Genomic DNA, 7,052 nt, shown 5'->3' with positions numbered 1-7,052 from the left:
CAAAAATGCAGTTTCTGCTCAATTTGTAATAAAGCAGTACTTGTTATATGATCCTGATACTAATCGTCATATAAACAGAGCCTTCTGAGGACACAGACGTTTTAGGTGTTAACCCTAATATTTGCAGCAGCAGCGATGCAATTTTTGTGAGGGTCTGGAACCAACTCCCCAGTAATGTTGTTGGAGCTGACACCCTGGGATCCTTCAAGAAGCTGCTTGATGAGATTCTGGGATCAATAAGCTAATAACAACCAATGAGCAAGATGGGCTAAATGGCCTCCTCTCGTTTGTAAACTTTCTTATGTTCTTATGTGTTCTAAGAATCCTGGGAAACCTGGAATGCCTGCTTTTTGTACTGAAGTGTCAATAAAGCAGTTCTTTAATAGGTAAGTTGACAATCTCTGAGCAATAATGCTGAAGAAAATCTTGCCTTCTACGTTTAATAGGGAAATAGGGCGAAACTGACTGATGCTTGTAGAATCTTTTTCTTTAGGTATAGACTCCACCTGCTCAGCCCCATGCTCTTGGTACAACCTGTTTTTCCCATACCACTTTCATCAATTTCCACAGGATTCGTAGAACAACTCCTGAAGCACCATTGTACACTCTGTACGGAACTCCATTAGGCCCTGGAGATGATGAAGCCCTTGCTTTTTTCACAGCTTGCTCTATTTCTTTCCACTTAGGTGCACAGTCCTCAGTTTGGTTTTCTGGTGGATTGATAGGTGGGATGTCTGAAGGAATTGACATAGGCTCCTGCCTTTTTGAATCAGTATGTGTTTCCTCCAAATATCTCTAACAGCTCAAACTTAGATGCTTTTAGTGTGCCATTCTTCTCACTGGTGAATAACTTCTTTAGAAATTTGAATGGGTCTTTATAAAAGTTAGTTCTCGCATGCTCCTTCTTTTTGTAGCGTTTCCGTAAGCGCTCAGCTCTGCGCAATGTTGCAAGCTTATCTTTTATGACCCTTTGTAAGAGATTGAGTCCCTCCTTCTGACTTTGTTCTGCTCTTCTCCATTGCTTCCTCAGCTGTCTCCTTTCTCTAACTAAGCGTTCAATCTCATGCTGCCGTCTAGACTTTCCAGGTATAGTTTGTACTTTTCCTTCCTTTTTTCAACTCCAAACCTCTCACTTCCATATGCGTAGATGATGTCCCAAAATTTATCCAGCTTCTTTTCAACTGTTCCACTTAACCTTTCCAACGCAAAGCAGAGATCTGTGTTTACTGTGTCCCACACAGTTTTCTCCGAAGATCTTGGCCATTTAACTCCAGGCTTGTGCCCGTTGAGGTTCTTTTCTCTCTTATGCTGGTTTGCCTGACCGGGTTCACAAGGATCATTAGGTTCATCACTAATTGTATCCATGCAAGTCCTCCTCACATCTATGACAGGGGTGCTGATATCCTGCGAACTATGGTTTGCTTCCTGTCACTGGATTTCATTCGACCGACTTGACTGACTTCGAAAGAAGTACTGATCAATGCGAGATTATCACCTCCTCGAGCTTGAAATATTTTTGGTATGCCACGGTATTTAAGAGCTGAAACTGAATGTTTGGCATCTACAAAATGTCTAGCTAGTGGTGAATGGATATCTTTTCTCATAATTGAACTTTTATGGTTGCTCATTAATGCGCAATCGTAACTGTCTAGTAGTTTTACCAACATATTGCAAATGGCAAGGACAAGAAATCAAATAAATGACATGCGTTGAAGCACAGGTCATCACTTGTAAGATACTGTACTCTTTTTGTTGTATGGCTTGTAAAATTCTTAGTTTCAAATGCATTATCACTTTATAACCGTGAGAGCATGTAGTTGTGGCCGAGTGGTTAAAGTGATGGAATAGAAATCCTTTGGGGTTTCCCTCTGCAGGTTCGAATCCTGCTGACTATGTAAGCTTTCTTTTTAAATGTATGTGCTCATTGTTAATACATGTATAAAGCCCAGGAAGTCTGAAATATTACTGGTTGTACTTCATATCGCTTCGGTTCATTTTGTTAAAGAATGTTCATTTTGGCGCCATTACAAATGAAAAAAAGAAAAGTCATGGTCCATACGGGGATTGAACCCGCGACCTTGGTGTTATTAGCAACACAAGCTAACCAACTGAGCTAACGGCCACACACACAAAGCTACATACTAAAACCCGAGAAAAACAAGTCCTGCGGACATTATGATTGTTCTACCCAGATGTTCTCATGTTAAACTGAACAATAACACATTCAAAGTATTGGAAAGGCATAATTAGAGGCCTCATCATAATGAGGCAGTTTAACAATGTGAAGGAAGTGGTGAGGTGCGAGCTTGCAGTGACTTTCTCTCATTTAACGACCTTGTGATTTGAATAGTAACAAGAAAAACAAATCTAATTACCAAGCTTTCGGTGGACGTTTAAATAAATAAATTAACAAAAAGTTTTGTCAGAAGTGGGATTTGAACCCACGCCTCCAGAGAAACTGTGACCTAAACACAGTGCCTTAGACTGATTGGCCATCCTGATTTACACAAATGACTTTGCACCACACTGCAGTACACTGCTGAACCTCCAATGTCTGACGCTGCAGTAAATCACACGTGTGTGCGTGAACTTATTCTTTTTCTGTTTATATTAGACCAGAGTGATCGCTTCATGGTTAGAAACAAATCAGAACAGTCTGTTAGCAAATTAACTTCATCAAAAAACCACAAAGACATTACATACATGTTACAGATATATTTCATAGACAGAACAGTTGTAATATAATTGAGTACATTTCTAAACAATCCGCTAGTAACAGACATAATCTCAAAGCACTATAATTTATTCAAGCTCTTATGAAAGATAAGTATCCTTGCGCATTATATCACAGAAAACATGATAATCCTAGCTCTTCATTTAATCCCTCAGGCTGTACCGTATGGAGATTGAAGATCCATTTAGATTCACATTGTAATAGTTTTTAATCGAGATTACCGCCTCTGCAATCTTGAAATATTTTTTGTATGCCACAGAATTTAATATCTGAAACTGAATGTTTGGCATCTACAAAATGTGTAGCTAGTAGTAGATGAATACATTTTCTCCTAATTGAACTTTTATGCTTGCTCATTAATGCACAATCGTAACTGTCTAGTAGTTGTACCAACATATTGCAAATGGCAAGGACAAGAAATCAAATAAATGACATGAGTTGAAGCACAGGTCATCACTTGTAAGATTCGGTACTCTTTTTTCATCGTATGGCTTGTAAAATTCTTAGTTTTAAATGCATTATCACGGGCGGCACAATTACGACATGGAAAAAATCCAGTAGATTTGTCCAGTACACCGAGATCTCTCGAACATCTAAACGAGTCAGCCCTTAATAAAGACCGTCCGTGTTCATTTCGGCGTATATGACATTGTCTATACACAATAGCTGTTATGTAAGCCTATTGGTATCAAATCGATCGCAATTAATGTGTTATATGTTTCCTGCCAGTTTGATAGTTTTAATCAATCATCGAAAAAGCAGCAGTGCTTTGCAACTGTAGTTAGTCTTTTGTACTTTTTGATGATACCCACTCAGAACGTGTCTGCTTCCTCCAGGCCCCTAAGGAACACTGGAACGGTCATCAATAACAGCGAGCATTTGGCTGAAAACAACACTCGCTGTCCCCTTCACGCTCAAAAACAAACACTTTCACTCCTCCTCATGGATAGCGAGTCCAAACACTTTAGAAACGCATTTTGCTAGCTTTATATAAAAGTTTATTAGAAAAATCCATTACATAATCACATCACCAAAACATACATTTTACAAAAATAAATCTGTCATTGAATTAATTTTCCATTTTTTCATTGCATTGTTTTTACCCAAGTTCTTAATATCCATCCAGATATAATCTTTCACTCTACCAAAAACAATTTTACAAAAATCAATTTCTGTTGCTTGATTTTTTGTTTTATTATACAGATTCATGTTTCTCAACAACCACAAAGCTTCTTTGGCACTGTTGATGATCAGCCATGCCTTCTTCCAATGATCTGTTTTTAAACCCCCTCTTGGCCCAACATAATCACATTCCATGTCAATTCATTTGTTTTGATAAATTTTTTCAGAGGCACTTTTACCCTCCCCCAACATCCTTTAGCAAACTTACAGTTACAAAAGACATGTTCCACCGATTCAGTTTCCTTACAATCAACTCTTACACATGTATCTGTCATTGCCATTTGTCTTTTGTACATAAACTGCCGACAAGGTAAGCGTGCATGTACAGATAGCCAAGCTATATCCTTCTGAGTATTAGATAAGCCAGGATATCCTACATTTCTCCACACAACTGTTGACACGTCTGCACACTGAAAATTAACTTTGATTAATTTATTATTTGCCAGTTTCTTTTTCTGCAAATCTTTAAGTTTCCACTTTGCTTTTGGCCAATCCATCAGATCATATTCTAAAATAAACCTTGAAGCCTTCTTGTATACAAAAGGCATCATCCAACTGTAGGGCACTGTCAAATTTATATGAATTAAACCCATCCTTCTTAAAAATTGTCCAAAAAAAACCTGGCAAAGAAACTACATTTCTTATTCATCTGAAGAATTGTGTTAATTAGAAAACAGACAAAATTTGCATACAAATAAAAAATGACATTAGGAAAACCTTTCCCTCCATTTTTCTTCTCCAACATTACAGTTTCCCTTTTCACCTTTTCCATTCTCCCTCCCCAAAAGAAAATGAACAGCTCCCTATTAATCGATTTGCAAGACGCTCTATCCGGAGGAAAAACCTTTGCTACATACAAGAGCATTGACATAAACACCACTTTAATAATTCAAATGTTACCTTCCATTGACAGCTTTCTGGAATTCCAGAAAGTGATTTTCTTTCTCACTTTACCCATCACCTCCACCCAATTCCTTACCCCACTCACATTTTTATCAAAAATCATGCCTAAAACTTTAATGTAATCATTCTTCAATTTTAACATTTTCTTAAATTCATCTCTCTCCTCCCACTCCCCCATACAAAAAGCCTCACTTTTCTCCATATTGATTTTTGAACCAGAAGCTTTCCCATACAAAACCATAATTTTCAAAGCTTCATGTATGCTAAGGCTTTAACCTCCTGATGATCAGAGCCAGGAATTACCACCCCCTCAATCTGTGTATTCTTTCTAATTCGTAAAAGTGCAGGTTCTAAACAATAAATATATAACAGGGGTGATTAAGGGCACCCTTGTCTCACCCCTGACTTCACCTCAAAACCACCAGACATAAATCAATTAACAATAACTTCACTACTGATGCCTCTGTACAGCATCTTCACCCATCTAACAAATCTTTGATCCAAACCCATGTACTCCAAAACTTTAAACATAAAACAATGATCAACCCGATCATAGGCCTTTTCTTGGTCAAGATTAAACATAAAGGTGACTCTCTCTCCTTTGAATAGATAAATGCATCTCTAATCAATACTAAATTCTCAGCAATAGCTCTTCCTGGAACACCACATACTTGGTCAGGATTAATTAAACATTATTATCTTGGACAAGATCTTATAGTCACAATTGAGGAGACTAATAGGCCTCCAGTTTTTCAGCTCCTCTTTTTCCCCTTTATTTTTAAATATGAGAGTTATCAGCCCTTCCCTCATAGAATCGCTTATTAGTCCACTACTCAAACATTCATTGAAAACTTCTAATAGATCTTCTTTAATCAATTCCCAAAATGTGCAATAGAATTCTATGGGCAACCCATCTGATCCAGGAGTCTTACCTGTTTTAAAAGAAAAACATGCTTCTTTAATCTCATCCAAATTTATATTCCTCAACAAATCATTATTCTCTTCTAATGTTACCTTGGTTTCCAGACTTTTAAGAAACAAATCTTGTATTACAGGATCTGTTTCTCTCGCTTCATAAAGAGATTTATAAAACTCCTCAGCAATTTTTAACATTTCATCTTTTCCTTTCAGAACTCCCCCATTCTCTTCTTCTTAAACATTACTTTAAAGAAAAAACTACTACAAGTCTCGTTTTCTTCCATGTACTTGACTCTAGCCCTAAACATAACCTATTTTTCCATTTATAAAAACATCTTATACAGTTTCTCCTTAATATCTCTTATTTCCTCCTGGAAATCAAACCCCTGACTCTGCAACCCAAACAAGATTTGTAATCTTTTTTGTAATTTAGCATATTTATTTTTCCTTTCCTCTGCCCTCCTCCTTCCTAGTGATATAAAATAGCCTTTTGTCCAACTCTTTCCCACCATTCACACACCGAATCAAAACACACTTTCAACTCTTTCCACTCTGTATACCTTTTTTTAAAAGCCTTAACCAAATCCTGATTCTGTAACAATGCACAATTAAATTTCCAAGAACCTCTTCCATATTCAAATTTGTTAACCAGTTCAACAGATACCACCAAACTCTTGTGGTCTGAAAAAAAAATTCCAATTTTTCACATTTCAAAACTGTGATACGAAACAAAAATCTATTCTAGAAAAGGAGGACTGTGCTTTATTGAACCATGTAAAACCAGGGTCTAATGGGCAAAAGCATTTTGCTGCATCCTTCAAGTGAGCATCTTTCACTATTATTTTTAACAATTTTCCTGATTCATCTAAATTCCGCTTCCTTTTATCAGCAGGTAACAATCCACAATTAAAATCTCCCGCCACTATTAAAGTTTTGTTGCTCACTAAAAGCAATCTTAAGTGTTCAAAAATATGTTCCCTCTCTGCACATGTTTGAGCCCCATAAATATTCACTAAACACATTTCTGTTTCATGATACTTTATATCAACTGCTAACAAACGCCCTGGAATTATATCAGAAACAGATTTAACTTCAATATGAGGGTTTTTACACAGAATCCCCAACCCTGCAGCCTTTTCTACATTTGATCCCGCCCACACAGATTCCATTCCTTTTTTAAATTTGCATAATCATTTGAAAAGGAAATACTGCACTCTTGTAAAAATATAATATCTGCACTAATAGAGTTCAGGTAACCAAAAACACTCTTTCTCTTATCAGCCCCTTTAATACCTCTAACATTTACAGAACATAA

At 36.9% G+C, this 7,052-nt stretch overlaps 1 non-coding gene across 1 annotated transcript; it reads right to left on the bottom strand.

Annotated features, from left to right (window-relative positions):
- Positions 1-3,541: 3,541 nt before the first annotated feature.
- Positions 3,542-3,748, bottom strand: LOC131728557 (small nucleolar RNA U3). Its single transcript, XR_009322724.1, has one exon. It is a non-coding gene; the product is annotated as a small nucleolar RNA U3 (small nucleolar RNA).
- Positions 3,749-7,052: the final 3,304 nt, after the last annotated feature.

Source organism: Acipenser ruthenus, unplaced genomic scaffold (genome assembly GCF_902713425.1).
Source record: "Acipenser ruthenus unplaced genomic scaffold, fAciRut3.2 maternal haplotype, whole genome shotgun sequence".
Taxonomy (NCBI): domain Eukaryota; kingdom Metazoa; phylum Chordata; class Actinopteri; order Acipenseriformes; family Acipenseridae; genus Acipenser; species Acipenser ruthenus.
The sequence above is the reverse complement of the archived record's forward strand: the minus strand, read 5'-3'. Positions and strand labels throughout refer to the sequence as shown.